At 41.6% G+C, this 19,007-nt stretch overlaps 1 protein-coding gene, 1 long non-coding RNA gene and 1 pseudogene across 6 annotated transcripts in view; all 3 read right to left on the bottom strand.

Moving 5' to 3' along the window:
• Positions 1-19,007, bottom strand: part of LOC138172841 (uncharacterized) — a 578,919-nt gene that overhangs the window by 155,488 nt on the left and 404,424 nt on the right. The window lies entirely within an intron of this gene.
• LOC138172796 (PDZ domain-containing protein 2-like) overlaps positions 1-19,007 on the bottom strand; it is a 494,585-nt gene that overhangs the window by 102,440 nt on the left and 373,138 nt on the right. The gene's annotated exons all lie outside the window — the stretch shown is intronic.
• On the bottom strand, positions 7,732-8,264 carry LOC138172830 (large ribosomal subunit protein eL32 pseudogene; annotated as a pseudogene).

The raw sequence follows: 19,007 nt of genomic DNA, 5'->3' as shown, positions 1-19,007 counted from the left end.
AATAGAATCACAGATCTTTAGAGATGAAAGAGGTTATCAGGACTAGCCTCTCTTATAAAAGATGGAGAAATAAAGTCCCGGAGAAGCAAAAATGACTCTCCCAAGGTTACAAAATTAGTCAGGGGCAGAATACAGACTACAATTCAGGTATTCCAGCTCTCATTCCAATGATCTACCATACTACTGTGTGACACACCCCTAAGGGACACCATGGAAACATCTACCAGATCTACGTCTTTGGTGATTTGAATTATTCTATTGTAGGATACAGATGCCTTCATTTTATATTAGAATTTAAGCTCAGAACCTAATGGCTATTGTCTGTTTTATCTTTGGGTGCCCCCATTGCCCAAGCCCAGTGCAACGCACACAAGAAATGTTTAATAAATGCTTGTAGAATTGAATTCGTGCAGTGCTTCTGCATTTTTCAAAGCTCTTTCATGTCAATTTCTTTGATCCTCTTGTTAATAACAGTACCATGACTCTAGCACCTAGAACTTTAGGTGCTTTCACATAGTAGTACTTAATAAGTATTTATTGAACTGAATTAAATGAGGTTTTATATATATATGTAGATAGATGGATGATAGATAGACAGATGATAGATAGATAGACAGACAGACAGACAGACATGTCTATGTATATACAGATAAGGAAAGAGAAAGAGGTATAAGTAGAGGAAATACTTGTGGGGGGTATCTTCTATATCTGACTTATGTTATAGTGGTGAGAAGTAGAGAATATAGAATAAGGAAGACAAAGAAAGCAAGAACACAACTAACACCCCGAAATGTTCAGACCTGCTGTGCCTCTGTCTTGGCAGAAAAGAGATTAATTATACAGGAAAAGGTGCATTCAGCTGCATGTTATTTTGCATCTTCAGTTCACCTACAGTATATCAGTTATTAGGGTAAAAGATAATGTTATCATATCCTGCTTTGTTCTGATACTCAGGATTCCTCATATCTACCCACCACCCAAATGCCAAAATAATTTTCCTAAAGCACCAGTCTGCCCAGGTCACTCCCCTGCTCAACCATGCTCAGCAGCTCCCTACTGACACTAAAAAATATGTACAATTTCTCAGGGTGGGATTTCAAGTCCTTCACAATCTGGTTCCACTACCTTTGCAGGTATTTCACAATATTCTCCTTCGTTGTCTAGCCTTATGCAAGTTTCTTGAACTTGGCATTCTATCTCCATGCCTGAAGTGTATACTCCCGCGTCTATAAGATTCTGAGGTGTCCCATATGATGGAAGCCTTCCCTGATCCTTTAGCCGTTCCTGCTCTCTCCTCTCCCTCCAGCTGCCTTTCATTCCCATTCATCTGTTTTTCTGTTGTACTTCACTTCTTGGGAGAACAGTGCCTTTTTCGTTTTGTTTTGTATCCACAATGCTTCACATATGTTATAGTTGAGTCATTTCAGTCACATCTGACTATGATCCCATTTGTAGTTTTCTTGGCAGAGATACTGGAGTGGTTCACTATTTCCTTGTCCAGATTATTTTACAGATGAGGAAACTAAGGCAAACAGGGTTAAGTGACTTGCCCAGGGTCACACAGCTAGTAAGTGTCTGAGGCCATATTTGAACTCAGGAAGATGAGTCTTCCTGACTTCACAGCCAGCACTCTATGCACTATGGTGTCACCTAACTACCCCCCAAATCTCTATAAAACAGTTAAACCATCCGTGTAAAATATAAATACATATATGTGTATACATACATATGTGTATATATACATAAATATGATATAAATGACTTTTCTATGCAATAAGTGAATCCTCCTGGTACTATCAAATGTAAAAAAGCAAAAATGTCAGTAACCAAATCCTTTAAAGAAGGGAGTAATGATAATCAGTAATAATAGCCAGCATTTATTTAGTGTGTTGAGGTTTGTGTAGCTGTTCAGTCATTTCCAGTCGTGTCTGACTCTTTGTGACCCCCTTTGGGGTTTTCTTGGAATAGATACTGGAGGGATTTGACGTTTCCTTCCCCAGCTCATTTAAAGCACTTTGAAAATGATCTCATTTGATCTTCACAATAACCCTGTGAGACAGGCCTTATTACTATTCCCATTTTGCACATGAGCCTGAAAAAGATGAGGTGCCTTGGCCAGGGTCACATGGCCCATAAGTGTCTGAGGCAGAATTTGAACTCAATTCTTCCTGATGCCAACTGCAGCACTCTATTCACTGTGCCACTTAAGGTTGCAGTGAGGTTATCTCAGTGAGTGTAATACTTGGTAAAAAAAAAAAAATGAACGTCATCTCAGGAATTTGTGAGTCTATTTATCGGTTATAATTTTAATGGCACCTTCATCTCAATTTACTTTAACAAGCATTTCCTTAAGTATCTAGTGTGAGCAGAATACTGTGAGATGTCATGTTAGATAAGGCCAGGACCCTGCCGTCATGGAGTTTACAGAGGCTTCCTCATAATCTTATTTCAGTGGATCTTGACAACAGCCCTGAGAGGCAGTTGGTATAAGTATTATTATTCCCATTTTACAGATGAAGAAACAGGATGCACTTGAACCCAGATCTCTTGACTCTAGTCCCAGGGATCTTTTCCACTCTAACATGAATTTGAATGGCATGAAGCTTACTTTTAAAAAAAGAAGCAAATTTTTACCAGTTAATTTCAAGGGCTAGAAATGGATAAAGAGCTTTGCCTAGGTTCTTGGTGGCTGTCCTTTTCTGGTCCATGCAATCTTGAGATTCAAAGAGCACATGAATGGCCTCACAGAATCGGTGTCTATGTAGGAAATTCCTTTAGGTAAAGGAAGGTTTTCTTTAGGTAAATGATACACATCTTCATGGCACAATCTCTTTTTAACATATATGCTACTGAAAATGTCCGTTTTAGATTTGAGTACCTGATAAGAAATGATAAACCTGGAAAGACACATAAACTGATGCAAAGTGAAATGAGCAGAACCAGATCACTATACACTGTAAGAGCAACATTGTAAGGGTGATCGACTGTGTGAAACTTAGCTACTCTGATCAAAATAATGATCCAAGTCAATTCCAAAAGGACCTATGATGAAAAATGCTATCCACCTCTGTAGAAAAAACTAATGGGGTCTGAGTGCAGATAAATAGCATGCTATTTTCACCTACTTCATTTTTCTTGTTTCTGTTGGATTTGTTTGTTTTTGGTCTTTGTTCTCTTTTGCAACACGGCTTATATGGAAAATGTTTTGCATGAGTGCACATTTATAATTTATATGCAATTACTTGCTGTCTCAGGGAGAGGAAGAGGAAAAAGCTGAGAGAATTTGGAACTCAACATTTAAAAAGAAAAAAGTTGGAGAATTGCTTTTACATGTAATTTGAAATATATATGCACGCGCGCACGTGTGTGTGTATAAAACAATTTTCACATTAAAAAAAGAAAGAAAAAAGAATTGAGCACCTCACAATTTGCTCATTTCCACTCAGAATCTTTCCATGAAGGCATTTCCTGGACTTTCACAAGCTCCTTGGCTGATGGTAAATGATCAATGCAAACTGGCTAATCCTTGTCATCATTCGCTGTTGGCCTGCTGCTCCCATCATTTCTCTAGTGTGAATTTCCCATCAAAGCCAGGGTCTCTCTCACGTCTATCAGAGCAGGCTACATTCTGTTTGTCTGTGGCATCTGTCTAGTAATGCTTTCATCATAACGCACAAAAACAACAAATAAGTTCTCAGTATATTTGTAATGCCACTAATTCTCCTAACTAGGTGATTAGTATTATTGAACTACTAGATAAAGAATATCAAAGCAGGCAATAGGAAAAACAAAGATGATGTTATAAAAATAAATGTCTCCTTGTCCTCAAGGACTTTACAATGAAACTGGGGTGGGAGGAGGAAATAGACTCTTGAAGTCATCTACGCACAGTTACAAAGTAATACAACAACAAATGAAAAGGGGCTGCTGAACCAAGGAATGTATGCAAGCTAATCAGAAAAATCACAAATTTAGAGCCAGAAAAGACAACAGAGAATTACAGACTCTCCAGGATGCCTTCTCCCAGCTTCACTAACTCATGCTCATTAGCTCCTTTAAGGTTTAGCTAATTCGTGGCAAATCCAGGATGAAAACTTTGATCACCAGAAACTTAGTCCATTATGTTTTTCATTATAGCATGCTGTCTCACCTCAGGGCCTCTTTAGAAAGTAATTTCATTTCAGTGTCTCTCTTTTCTTATCTGTAAAATAAGTATCATAATACCTGCCCTGCCTATTCTACATGATTGTCTCAAGGCTCAGCCATGCTGGCACATGCCTATACCTGCTACTTAGGAAGCTGATAGCAATGGATCTCCTGAGCTTGGAGTTGTGGGCTGCAGTGTGTTAAAGCCAACTGCACCAATATGTACAGGAGAGGCACATCTGTAGTCACAGAATTGATGTCTACACATGAGTTTCATTCAAGTACAGGAAGGTTTTCTTCAGGTTTACAAAAGTTATTGGACCAGCACTGTCTCTACTCTCTACCATGTTGGGTTAGGGTCTCAGCTTTGTACTAATTGTGTGACCTTGGACAAGTTATTTAATCTCTGAGATTCAGTTTCCTCATCTGTAAGTGGGGATGAATAACTGGGGCTTCTCTTACGAGCCTTGCAATATAGAGTTACAGACAAGTAGAAATGGAGTCTGATCCACATGGGCTTCTCAGGCCTGTGTCGAAGAAAAACCTTGGCTTTGACGGGAAATTCACACCAGAGGAGAGATGGGGGCCGCAGGCAGACAGTGAATAATGACAGAAATTAGCTGTCTGGATTGATGACCATCAGCTACAGGGGTCCAGGATCCTTGGAAGCAAAACATTTAAGTGAAAGGAGTTTAAGGAGGAGCTGGAGTCAGACCAATGATTATTCAAAGACACAAAAGAAAAAGTAGTCTTTTTATTGGAGTTCTTCAGCATCCCTGACATTGGTTCCCTTCTCTCTACTTACATAGGCACAATACGAGTCTAAGCCCTCATCACCTTTTCTCTGGACTACTGCAATTGTCTGTCTGTCTGTCTGTCTGTCTGTCTCTCTCTCTCTCTCTCTGTCTGTCTCTCTGTCTCTCTCTCTCTCTGCCTTTTGGAGGGCAGTTGGGGTTAAGTAACTTGCCCAAGGTTACATGGCTAGTTTTGTGTGTGGGTGTGGGTGGGTGTGGGTGTGGGTGTTAAGTGTCTGAGGCCAGACCCGAACTCGGGTCCCCCTAACTCTGGGGCTGGCGCTTTACTCACTGAGCCACCTAGCTGCTCTACTGCAATAGTCTCTTAATTGGTCTCCTTGCTTTCAACCTCTCACTTCTCCCATCTATCCTCCACCATGGCTTCCAAAATAATTTTCTTAGACTCAAAGGTGCCATAACGTCACACACACATACACATACACACACACACACACACACACATACACCCTGCACACAAATTTTCAGTGGCTCCCTATTGCCTGCAGGATAAAATTGAAATTCTTCTGTTTAAGCATTTAAAATCCTCTACCATCTCTCTCCTACTACCTTTTAATTCAGTTCAAGAAGCTTTTGTTAAGTGTCTGCTCTATGCCAGACACAGTGATAGACTCTGATAATGGGGGAGAGGGAGAGTAAGAGGGAAAGGAGGATGGAGAGGGAGGGGGAAGGAGAAGGGGAAAAGGGAAGAAAAAAGGGAGGCAGAGGGGAGAGACAAGAGCAGAATTGTGGTTTTGCAGGAGCTTTCTGGAGACTATCACTGACATTTATCCCAGTTGATCTTCACAATATTTGATGCAAGTACTCAGAATCATAGAACTTGTCCAAAATCCAAACAAACCTGAGATCTCATGAGTATTAGGAATTTTTGCAGAGGAAATTCCCTCCACCAATGCAGATTTGCACCTGTCCTACAATTCAGTATCTCAGAGAGTTGCTGGGGGCTCTGAGAAGTTAAAGATCATACTGTTACTATGAGGCAGAGATGAGGGTTCTACCCTGATGCCAGGGTTTTCCTGACTCCAAGGATGGTGCTGTATTCACCAAGTCACTCTAAATCTCATACTAACTACTGGTATTCTCATTTTAGAAATGAGAAAACTTAGGCTCAGCAGGGTTGTCTTGCCCAAGGTCACTCAGAAAGTAATACTCTCTTTCTCAAACCATAGATCCCAATCAAACTGGCCTATTTCCTGTTCCACAAACATCCATCCATCTTCTGCCTTCCTGCCTTTGAAGGCTCTGCCTCCTCAATGAATTTGTAGATGCCTTCAAAGCTCAGTTCAGCTGCCACGTTCTATCTAAAGTTGCCAGGTAGTGCAGTGGATAGAGTACCAGACCTGGAGTCAGGAAGACCTGAGTTCAAATTCAGTCTCAGACAACTTACTAGCTGTGTGATCCTGGGCAAGTTACTTAACTTCTGTTTGCCTCAGTTTCCTCATCTATAAAATGAGGGTAATAATAGCACTTATCTTCCATAATTGTCCAGAGGATCAAATGAATAGCAATTGTAAAGTGCTTAGCACAGGGCCCGGCATGGTCCCCTTTACTAAATGTCAGCTTTACTATTACTACTATTAGCCTCTCCCAGTAGTTGTCAGAGCTCTCTTCCTCCTGTAAATGCCTTGAATTTACACATTGCCTTACAGGTTGTATTCCCATATAGAATGTAAAGCTCCTTGAAGGCAGGTGTTGTTTCATTTTTTAAAATCCCTGTACCCTAGTAGGTGCCTGGCACACAGTAGGAGCTTACTATATGCTTGTATAATTGAAATGAATGCTTGTTAAGCAGAGGACAGAGTATAAAATTGAGGTAAGGGATAGTAATAAGTCCTTGAGGATGATTTTTAAAAAATCTTTCACATTGATGGATACAGAATAAAGAAGATAAATGTGTAACATGGAGGATATGAAAAAGAATAAACTTGAATAGGAATAAGTTTATAATTAACCTAGAAATCAATATCTTTAAGTGTCTAAACATGCATGTTAGCTCTGGAGTCAGAGATTGTGAGTCCCAACCCAGCTCTGCCCCTTACTCTGGGGGACCCTGACCACATTAAGTCACTTAATCTCTCAGAGGTTCATTGGAACATCTTTTCTGGAATCTCAGTTCTAAATTTATGAGCCTTTATTCTAAGTCCACGCTCAGGATCATGGTATACAAGTCTAGCAAAGCTCTACCCCCAGTTCTGAAAGGCAATTAATGGTAAAGGAGCAGAGACAAGCCAAAAAGGTTCAAACCCTCAGAGCTGAGCCTTCCTACATGTCACCCCGGCCCCCAACTGAATGCTTCAGCACTTACAAAAGCCCAAATTACTAACAGCAACAGAACATCTCTGAGCAATCCCAAAATAACAAACCAGCCTGTGCTTGTGGTGGAGAGGAACACACACATGACGGCAGATTATACAGACTTCACTTTCATGCTGCCAAGGGGGTGAATATGACCAACAGTGTGTGTGGGGGACCCACTAGGGAGAAGATGCACGGAGTAAAGAAACTCTCCTCAAGAGAAGGTGCTTGATCAGACCAGGTGCTGTGGGCAGTCTCTGGCAAAGCTTCCTCTTGCTCTGCCACTGCTCCCCCCCACGCCCCCAGTATCATTTCCCTCCCCATCCACTGCTCCAGATTCAGAGACTTACAGAGGAGGAAGGATCTCAGAAGTCACACCTGAAGAGGATGCCTCCTGCAACATCCCTGATGATGGTCATCCAGATATGCCTAAAGACCCCCAAAGGTCAGAAAGCCATTGATTCTTGAAGTAACTCCCTTTACTTTTTTTTTTTTTTAGTAGTTTACGAGTTTATTTAACACAAATAAGTGTGCAAAGCTTTTTACTCATTTTATTCACTCCTCAGTCTAGCGTTTGGATTGGTGATCTTGATGGCCAGCTGAGCTGCTCTCTCAACAATAACTTTCCGATTCTTAGAGGAAACGTTGTGAGCAATCTCAGCACAATAAGATTTGTTGCACATCAGAAGGACTTCTAGCTCTTTGACATTGTGCACCAAAAACTTCCTGAATCCACTTGGCAGCATGTGTTTTGTCTTCTTATTGCTTCCATAACCAATATTGGGCATCAAGATCTGGCCCTTGAATCGCCTTCGCACCCTGTTGTCAATGCCTCTTGGTTTACGCCAGTTTCTCTTGATCTTGACATATCTGTCGGACTGGTGCCGGATGAACTTCTTGGTCCTCTTCTTGACGATTTTAGGCTTCACGAGGGGTCTGAGGGCGGGCATGGCGCCAGCGAAGAGACAGCGGTCCCTCCACTGGAAGCACCGACAGAAAGAGAGAGAAGGCAACTCCCTTTACTTTTGGACAGCTCCCTCCACTGGGAAGTCTCTCCTTACATTAAGCCAAAATCTACTGCTCTTCAACTTTTTTTTCAACAGAGGAACCAGCCTCTTAGGGATAAGGTGATGGGATCTGAGGCACCATCTCTCTTGGTATTCTTCCTATTACTGTCCTTGAGTTCATGGCTATTCCCTGGAATTCTACTTGCTATAATATTGAAGGGTAATCCTCCTCCCCAAGGGAGACAGCCCATGAAGTTCCAAGAAGGACAAAAGAGTAAACGAGTGCCTATGTCCCTTCTTCTGGGATATCATGAAGAAGGGCATTCCACAGATTCAAAATATAAACCTTCAAACCACTGAATTACAGAAATCTTTCTTCCAGTTTCTGTGTAACCCAACAGCACTTGAATTATATATCCTATGATGCTATTTCTATATCTCATATGCACAGATTTGTATGGTTTGTCTTTTAAATATAGTATATGTGTGTATAGATGTATCTATCTATATATCACATCTATACTCATCATATTTCTGATTCAGAGGCTGGCACAGTATGTAGCACACAGTAAATACTCAATAATGTTTATTAACTGATTGATTATCCATTAGACCACTTGCCTCTGACACATATAGTCAATTTTACCCTGATCACTGAACTTTGCAGTGTTCCTAGGAAAACTAAGATATAAGTTGAAGAACGGTTATAGATCTGCCTTGGTAGAGATAGTTTTCCTCACCATGTGTTCCTTATAGTTATACTACCACCAATGAAATATACGAAAATGAGGGGCAGCCAGGTGGCACAGTGAGTAAGAGCGCCGGCCCTGGAGTCGGGAGATCCGGGATCGGTTCTGGCCTCAGATACTTAACACTCACACAAAATAATTGGTCGTGTAACCTTGAGCAAGTTGCTTAACCCCAATTGCTTTAAATAAAAAAAATACATGGAAATTAGAACATATTCTTATAATCTGGTCTTCTCTGATGTTCCAACATGGCATAGAGTTAGTCCCAGATCCCCTAAGGCGCAGAGGAGACACTCTGGCAATGACCTGGGTGACTGAGTACAAGCCTAGCTCAGTTTCAGAGGCTTATGATAAGAAAGTTGGTGAGCCAGTACTGATTTCTGTTTTTGTTTTCTACAGCTAGTCATTAAGACATTGATTGAGGGGTTGCAATCTGACTGAATATTAATATTGTTGAAATTACAGATTTTTCAGAGTTTTGAAGTACTTTAGATTGAATGTCTACTCAATTCAACAGACAATTAGCAAGCATGGACTATTATTTATCAAGTAGAGTTTGTGTAAGACGCTGGTCTTGGTGCTGAGGATAAAGAGACAAAACCCCACCAGTCCCTGACATTCTACTAGAAGGATTGAATGAATGGATGGATGGATGGATGCCATATACATTCACATAAGTACAAAGTGAGACAAAGTTATTTCAGGAGGCAGAGGGTCCCAACAAATGTGAGGATCAAGAAAGGCTTCATGGGAGGTGGCACCTGAACCGAGTGTCAGGCAGCTGAGGATTCCATGAGGCCAAAGTGAGGAAGGAGTATATTCCAGATGCTGGGATCAGGTATACAAAGTTACAGAGACAGGAGATAAAATCTGTATAAAGAACAGCCAGTAGGGGCCGCCAGCTGGCTCAGCGAGTGAGAGCACCGGCTCCAGTGTCGGGATGACCTGGGGATCGAATCCCGGGCTCAGACACTCAGCACCACACCCAGAAATAACTGGCCGTGTAACCTTGAGCAAGTTACTTAACCCCAACTGCTTAAAAAAAAACAGCCAGTAAGTCAGTTTGACTAGAATAGAGAGTATATAAAAGGGAATAATACAAAATAAAACTGGAAAGGCAGGTAGAGACAGATGACAAGGGGCTTTAAATGCCAAACTGGGGAATTTGTACTTTATTCTAGAGGTAAAAGGCTAGTTAGGATTTCAGAGCAGGAAGCTGACATGGTCAGATCTATGGCAGTTACATGGAGGAGGGATAGGAGAAAGGAGAGACTGGAGGGAGTGAGGGCTTAAGCTAGGATAGAGGCTATATAACAGGAGAGAAACAGATACTCTGGAGGTAGGCTCAACAAGTGTTGGCAACCAGTTGCGTATTAAGGTTGAAGGAAAGAGTCAAAGATGACTAGAATTTCAAGGTTGGTTCAAATTTCAAAATAGGGAGGTTTAGACAAGGGATGGATTTGTGGGGAAATACAAGGAGTTCACTTTAGATATACTGAGTTTGAGATACCTTCTAGACATGTGAGTGATGATTTTTATTAAGCCTTATGTTCCTGGCCCTGTGCCTGAGCATCAGGAATAGAAAGGTTAAAAACAATCCCTGCCATCAAGGAACATACATTTTAATATAGGAAAGAACAGATCAATAATTAGGTACATACAAGATGTATAGAGAGGAAATAGAAGGTCATCACAGAGGAGAAGGCACCAGAATCTGTGGGGGTTATTCCAGAAGGTGGAACTACAGCTTTGTCCTGAAAGAAGTAAGGAAAATGAATAAGCAGAGGGGAGGGGGTTGAGTGGGGGGACAGTGGTACAAAGGCAAAAAGAGAGGAGATAGAATGTTGTGTTTGAAAGACCCCAAGAAGGGCAGCATGACTAGACTGTAGAGTGAATGGAGGGGAGCAAGGTCTAAGAAAAATGGAAAGGCACCATAAATGCCAAACAGAGGGTGATATATTTGATCTTGAAGGTGACAGGGAGACAATGGGGTTCACTGAGCAGGGGTGGGGGTCGGAGCTGCCTTTGCCCTTTAAAATTGACTTTGGCAGCTTATTCAAAGATAGATTGCAGTGGAGAGAAAGAACACTAGGAAAGCAGTTAGAAGGCTATTGTAGCAGTACAGGGAACAGGCGATGAGGCTCTGAACCAGAATTGTGGTTGTGTGAGTGGAGAAAAGGGGATGTATATGTGAGTTACTGTGGCAGTGGACACAAGATTTGGCAAAGGATTGGACATGAGGGTTGAGAGTGAGGAACTGAGGTGATACCAAGGATATAAACCTGGGGGACTAGAAAGATAATTTTAGCTCCCTGAAATATTACCTTAGGTTGCTGGTGTGATGGGATGGGGGTGTAGTGCCAATTTTAAAGCAGAATCATAGGATCTGAAATGGTGACACTGTGAATCCCTGTGGGATTCAGTTGCCCTGGGCTTTAAGTACTGTAATCTTGAATATCGCAGATATACCATCATGCTTACAACACAACATGCTGTAGTGGAGAGAGCATTGGATTTGGAGTCACACAACTTGGGTCTGAATCCTGTGCAGCTTTGGCAAGCTGTGCATATAGATTTGCAGTTTCATTTGCAATCATCTTTTTATCATACTATGTTATGGAAATGCTTGTCTTAAGGGTGGCCAGGTGGCTCAGCGAGTAAGAGCACTGGCTCCAGTGTCGGGATGACCTGGATCAAATCCAGGCTCAGATACTCAGCACCACACCCAGAAATAACTAGCCGTGTAACCTTGAGCAAGTTACTTAACCCCAATTGCTCAAAAAAAAAAAAAAAATGCTTGTCTTATTCTATATATTAAAAATAAAATTTTTAAAAATGCTTTGGGCAAATCACATAACCTCTCTGGGCTTCAGTTTCTTCATCTATAAAACAAAGGGATTGGATTAGATGGCCTCTTCTAATTCTAAGCCTATAATCCTATGATCTTAATTTGTCAGAGTTTAAAAATATCTAAGAGCTTTATGAAAATTCTGGATAAAAACAATAGAGAGTTTTCTTCTACTTTGATGTCACAAGTTTTCCCTTCTCACAGACTGAAAGCTGAAGATCAAATGAAGGTCATATTGGTCCAAGCCATAGCAAAAACCTAAGCCTTGCTAAGAGATTAGCAAAGCTGTTTCTATGTAATTAGCCAGTGGACCAGGCTACAAAAGGGGAATGTTTTAGAAACACCTTTCAAACTGGCATCCATTGCCTCTCAGATGTCGCCCCAAATGCACCATGACTAATATAATACCCAGCTTCAGAGAGAACTGTCTCTCGGCCAGTTCTCAAAGCCTGTGGGTATACAGTTCAAGCTGCAGAGATTTATCTCCACCCACTCCATCCCACAAACATAGCATATCCAATGCATAATTTTAAGAGGATTGGTTTCATCCAATTCAGGTCATACTTTATACACTTCCCAGCACTTGGGGATAAACAATCTGCAGATGTGACAGGAGACATCTAAGCTTCAAAACCCAGAAAGTCTCATTGGCTCCATTCTCTCTTTCTCAATTTCCCCTGGAAGGCAAAGCTGTGATCATTTCCCTTTCGTTCCTCAGTCACACAAAAGTTATTTTTAGACCACCAAGGGCAGTTCATTTCCAAAAACATCAGGGCAGATGTTCAGTGACCAAAACAGAACCAAATGGCCATCAGATCTGCTGGGGTTGGGAAAGAAGAGCCATTCAGGAAAAGAAATCCAAACAATGACACCCGTTCTCCCCCTTGACCCCCAAAAAGGCAAGCATGATAATCACCAAATCTGGGAGCAGCACAAGGCAGCTGAAAGGGGGCTTCACTACTACATGACATTTAGCCTCACTGTTTACAAATACTTTGCAGGAATCACTGCGTCACCTGGCCAAATGGGTGACCAATGGACTAGGTCAAAACTAGGGAAATCATACCATCTTTGGGATGGGAGCCGGGGAACTAGAAATCAGTTTAGCCAGTGCAAACAGTCTGGATTGGTTTAACCCCCCACCCCCCCTCAGTGTTCATCTGGACATTTCTCATGAATGTTAATGAATGATCTTGCCTCCAGAGGAAAGCTAAGTCTAATAACTGACCCACAAGAGGCCGGAAGCAACAGAATGATTGGCCTGGCTTTGATGTTCCACTGCATCTCCCAGGGATAGGCCAGGGCCCTGCCAGTGATTCCCACACTCTGCAAATTACAGACAGCAGGAAAACAAACGTGGAACAATGGCTTTTCTATTTCAAATGCTATTTTTCTTTTTCTCTTTCAAATCAAGGTGCAGAAGACAACCAGATTCAATATGAAAAAGGTAGTGGTTGGATTGACTCCTGCACCTGTGTTCCTCCAACACAGTAGGTGGTAGGTCTAGTGGGGCAATCGCTGCACCTGACAGGTTGGGTAAAGCCTGTTTCTAGCTCTTTCTCTTCTCATTAGCAGCTGGCTGCTAAATGCAGGTGCATGCAGGCACAGAGACAAACCTATATTCCTATTCCTACTGAGAGTCTGACAGCTGTAGTCCAAGTGTGCTTTTCAGAAGAGAAATGTTATCGAGATGTGGGAGAATGTGAAGTAGTGGGAGGGAAATCTACAAGAGGGAATATAAGATCAAAGACGGATGGAGGCCAGTGGGCGTCAGCACAAAAAGAAAGGAAAAGGAAACTAGAGTACTAGCCTCGATTCTGCTTCTTCGGTGACAACTTAGCAGCACAATTCAGTTCAAGAAACTTAATACAGGCTGTACTTGAACTCCATTGAGCTTTAACCGCTTAAATAATATCTTTGAGCTTTAATAGTTTAAAACTTCACTAAGACTTTTCGGGTATTTTGTATATTGATGTGCAAGAATTGGGGCAAGACAAATACATTTAAATAACTGTACTTACTTTCAATCAATCAATCAGTAAACTTTTACTGAGATGTGCTAGGTTCGCAGGACGGAGTTAAATACTTTGGAAGTATGAAAGTCGTAGCAAAACAAGGGATACACATCGTAAGACAACATAATAGGCAAGGTAACACAAAGTAATGAGCAGTGACTGTGGAGTCCTGGCCCCTGAGTTAAAATCCTGCATCTTCTGCTCACTACCTTTGTGACTCTGGACAACACCTTGAATTTCGTTAGGCCTCAATTTCTTTAACTTTAAAATGAAGGAGGTTGGACCAGATGGCCCATGTAGTTCCATTTATTTAGACTTAGGATCCTAACTCTGCCTGTTGTACAAGGTAGAATGATGGCGGGGGGGGGGAAGGTGGTACAGTGAATAGAGCACTGGCCGTGGAGTCAGGAGGACCTGAGTTCAAATTCGGCCTTTGACACACTGTGTGACTCTGGGCAAGTCACAACCCCAACTGTCCTCAAAAAAAAAAAAAAAAGGAAAAAAAAGAATGATGGTATATTTGGGCTCCTTTTCTTCAGCCTGACATGACCCCCATGGGGTGACCATGGAGAATACATTCAACTGCTTTGTGGAGGGAAGGAAAAACCAAACAAAACTTTAGTACACAGGGAGTTTTGCACGGAATGAGAAGGGCTGGGAGAATTGTCACAGAATTGGACTTACGCAAGATTGGTGCCTTGGAAGCAGGAGAGAGTGTAGGAAAAGAGGTGGGTGGTACAAAAAGGAAAAGATTCACAGATTTCACAGTTTCCCCAAGTCAACTTCTTACTCAATAAAGAGAGAGCAATCTTCTCCGCACCCCTCCGCCCCCTGCTGCTTCCTATTCCAAATGATTCCCTGCTTCCAGAACTCAGGCTAATGCTATAGTTTAACTATATCATGAATAAAAAGTCAGCTTCTGTGGTCTAGCCCAGGGGTTGGGAACCTACAGTCTTGAGGCCACATGTGGCTGCAGGTTCCCCACCCTTAAGAATCTAACCACTATTTAACATTGATTCTATGGAAAAAATGCATTCCAGTTTCCAAATTAACTTAACAACAACAACAAAAAAAACTCTTGGGACACACCCCATTTACAACTTTGGAAGTGCCTATATAAGGTCAATTGTTCAATATAGACACTGCTGCAGGAATTCAGAGATGGGGGAGATCAGTGAGGGCTTCCTACATAGGATGTCGGTGTGAGTTGGGCCTTGAATGAATAGAATCTGAATGGAGTCAGTGAACTATTTTTAAAATTCTGATAAAACTATATTTCAATACAATTTGGTTTCTTTTGTAATCCTATGTATTTTGTTTTATGAATTTAAAAAAAATTATTCTGTGAAGGGGGTCCATAGACTTCCCCCAACTGTCAAAGGGGGTCAATACTCCCCCCCCCCAAAAAAAAGGTTTAGAACCTCTGGAAGAGCCAGAAGAGAGAAGGGTCTTCTTCCAAGATACCAGATGTACATGAGCAGAGAAATGGGAATGCAAGTTTTACTATTCTTTTCTGCCTATGTAACTTTATTGGTATAGCTATACAGCTAGATAAATTAGTTTTCATCCATACAACTCAGGGCAAGCCAACAGTCTGAGTATACTTTCCTGTTCAGTTACCCTTTCTGTTCACTTTGCAGTAGCAGGCTTGATGTGAAAGATCTGTTTGGGATTCTTCAGAAGAACTTTTGACCTTCCTAAGTTTTGGGGATTTGTTTTGTTTTCATCCTCTGCCCTACTGTGCTGGAGAAGGCATGCTGAAAAGGAACATAGCCTTCTGATTTCGTTCCCAAGCCTTCACTCAGTTATCCCAAACTCATCTGTCCAATTCAAAATTCATGCTTTGCCAAAAGTCAATTCTAGCATTTAACTAAAAAAATAAATAATCACTAGAATCTTAGTTGAGTAAGAACATCCTGCCTCTGTGGTAGTATTAGGGTGATGAGGTTCAGCCCAATCTACACTTCCCAGTCATACCTTGTAATGGATGTGAACAACTATAAAGCATCCCAGAGAATCTGTTATTTTAAAAACTTAGCAACATTCAGAAGTGTGGTCATCCTATAATATTGTTGTTGTTCAGTCGTTTTAAGTTTCTTGGCAAAGATTCTGAAATGGTTTGCCTTTTCCTTCACCAGCTCACTTTACAGATGAGGAAACTGAGGCAAGCAGTTAAGTGACTCATCCAGGGTCACACAGCTAGTAAATGTATGGGACCAGATTTGAACTCAGGAAGATGAGTCTTCCTGATTCCAGGTCCAGCACTCTATCCACTGCACTACTTAGCTGCCCTTTTATAATATACTCATATGTAAATGAGCTACATTCAGTGCTGTTTTTTGCCCAGTCCAAATGCTGTATCTGTATATGCCAGAATATATATGGTATATGGTATATGCCAGAAAGTGCAATTGTGCTTTACTTCAGAATTGCCATGTTTTAAACTGTTGGTTTCTCCCATTTTCCTAGTCTCTGTTGGATAGGGATCACAAACTTTAAGTCCAAGATGAGATACGAAATAAAACTAAGACCAGAAAATCTTTAGAATTAGAAGAGTAGTAAAAATGGGCAAGCATTTGACATTTTTTAGAGGCAACTAAGATAGTGTAATAGATGGAATGTTGGACCTGGAGTCTGGAAGTCCTGAGTTCAAGTGTCACCTCAGACACATTAACTGTGTGACCTTGGGCAAGTCACTTAATTGCCATCTGCCTCTGTTTCCTCATCTGTAAAATGGTGATACTAATTGCACCTACCTCCTCTGGTTGTTGTGAGAAACAAATAAGATGATATCTGTAAAGTGCTTTGCAAACCTTAAAGCGCTACATAAATGCTAGCTATTATTATTATTTCAGTGTGATCCCCAAATAAGAGGCACCCAGAGTCGAGATGTGCAAAGCAAAATCTTAAGTGACTTGTTCTAGGACAAGGCAGGGTGAAAATTCAGCACACAGCGTGCCCTTTGTAAATATTATTTATATAAAGGGAAGTGATTTTTTTTTTTTGGCTGAAACACTTCATGATCACATGTTCTGGCAATCCACATTTCATTTTTTACTAGAACTCAAAGGAATTTTTCACGCTAGAAAAGATTGTTATGCAACCAGCCTGCACAGTGAAGGAATTCATTTACTTCTCTTTCGAAAATGCTTACTGTAATGGAACATAAAATATTCATTTAAATTGGCTGTGAGACTCTTCCATCTAATATTCAGTTTTCAATGCAGTCATAGCTCCTCCCTTCTGAGCTGTTCAGTTCCTTGAGAACTGAGGACGACTGGGCCCCAGATGTAGCTGGAGCCAGGCAGCAAGTCGGGACAGGCCTTAGAGCAAATCAGCAGAGGAAGCCTACACAATTGGAGGCTCTACCAGTTTTCAGCGTAATTTAATCCAGCCTAAAAAATACTCATTCTTGCCTTTTTGATCTTCCCTCTGTTTCTCAAGAACCTCAAATGGCTCCATCTCCTTTCTGCCTTCTCGTATCAACTACTAATATTCTCCCCCACGCTAAAGGAACTCACATCTAATTCCTATACATTCCTTATATACCTCGCTCTATATAGGGTCTTCCCTGATAGACTGTAGTCTTCTTCAGAGCAGGGGATGTTTTCTTTATGCCTTTGGTATCTCCAGTGCCTAAACAGGGTAGGCACTTAACAAATGCTTATTTTTTCCCTCCTTCCTTCCAGTTCAGTTAACGATAATCTCAGAGCTTCCTCTTTCACCTCCTCAACCTCTCCTAGTCATTTTTGCTATCTTCTTGAGCTTTTTAACAAGTGCTAACAGGTCAGATGCCAGGTGATCTGCGGCTCTGGGCTAATCCTAACTGATGGCCAGATGGGAAATGGTTTTAGAGTGCAGAGCTATGAGGGGAAATAGCAGATATGGTTTGGATGTGGGAAGAATGCTCTTCCTGAGTCACACGTATTGCTGCCTTCACTAAACTGCTGATTTCTTCAAATACACCTTCTACCAAAAGTAGACCGAGTCCTGAGCACCAGAAATCAATGCTTGAAAAAGGAACAAGAATAGGGCAAGTTGAACAAACCATTTCCTCTGGGGATCTCAGTTCTCTCCTCTGCAAACTGAGGGCTTGGTGTAACTGAGCTCTAATGTTCCTTCCAGATCTTCTGAGTCACTCATAAATGTTATGATTCCCCTCAATAAGGATAAATTAAAAAAAAAAAGGCAGGGCAGTTTCAGGAAGTTAAAGTTCCCAGAGTCAAGTTTCTGCCTTTATCTCATTGGTCCTAAGCCCCAGGATAAGGAGCTATGAAGGACCAAGATACCTCCTCATCTCTGAGCTGCAGCAGAGTTGGTCAGGCAACCTTATCCTTGATCACCCTGCCCAAGTAACCCAGAGGCCAGGGGACCAGATTAATGGCTAACGAGGCTCTGATTTTTCCTATAACCTCCTGTCCACCAGGGGAGTCGTTAACAAAAAGCCTGTTCCTTCACAATGAAGAAATTGTATGTGATTCAATTACATTTAGAGCTGGAAGGAACCTTAGAAGTAATTTAGTCCAACCGACTTTATATATGAGGAGACTGAGACCTCAGAAAGGTTAAGGAACTTTTGCTCAATGTCACATAGGAGGTAGACCTTCCCAGACTCTGCTACGTTTAACATGGTCCTTCCCTCCACCAAAGCCTTTCCTCGTCTCTCCCTTTCTCTGTGCCCTTCTTTTGTGATCCCCTTATTTGCCCCATCCCCCTTACCCACAAAGATACGACTGCCTGGTGAATCAGGGAAAGGGGCTGGGGAAGTGTTATTACCATCGTTTTAATAGGGGAGGATAAATGTCATGCCCACTTTTACAAGCTTGCTGATGGCAGAGTCTGCACTAGAACCCAAGGCTCCAGGGCTTAGAGTTCCGTGTTCTTTCCACTAGTTCACCAGACTAGCCTTGAATCCACCCCCTTGAGCCACACTTCAGTTATGACTTTACTAACCTCCCCTTGGTGACTAAGGTCTTTCTTCGTCCCAAATCAGCCCCTAAGTATGCTTCTTCCCTTAAAAAGTCTGATCTCACCACTTTCTCCTCTTGCTAATGAGGTGCTAACCAGAACGCCCTGTGTGAGGAAAGAGAACATGGGAATCCCGGGATCCTCTGCCGACACAAGGAAATTAGATT

The sequence above is a fragment of the Petaurus breviceps genome, unplaced genomic scaffold (assembly GCF_028583685.1).
Source record: "Petaurus breviceps papuanus isolate PSGF00001 unplaced genomic scaffold, PetGlider_PUasm1.0 129, whole genome shotgun sequence".
NCBI lineage: Eukaryota > Metazoa > Chordata > Mammalia > Diprotodontia > Petauridae > Petaurus > Petaurus breviceps.
The sequence above is the reverse complement of the archived record's forward strand: the minus strand, read 5'-3'. Positions and strand labels throughout refer to the sequence as shown.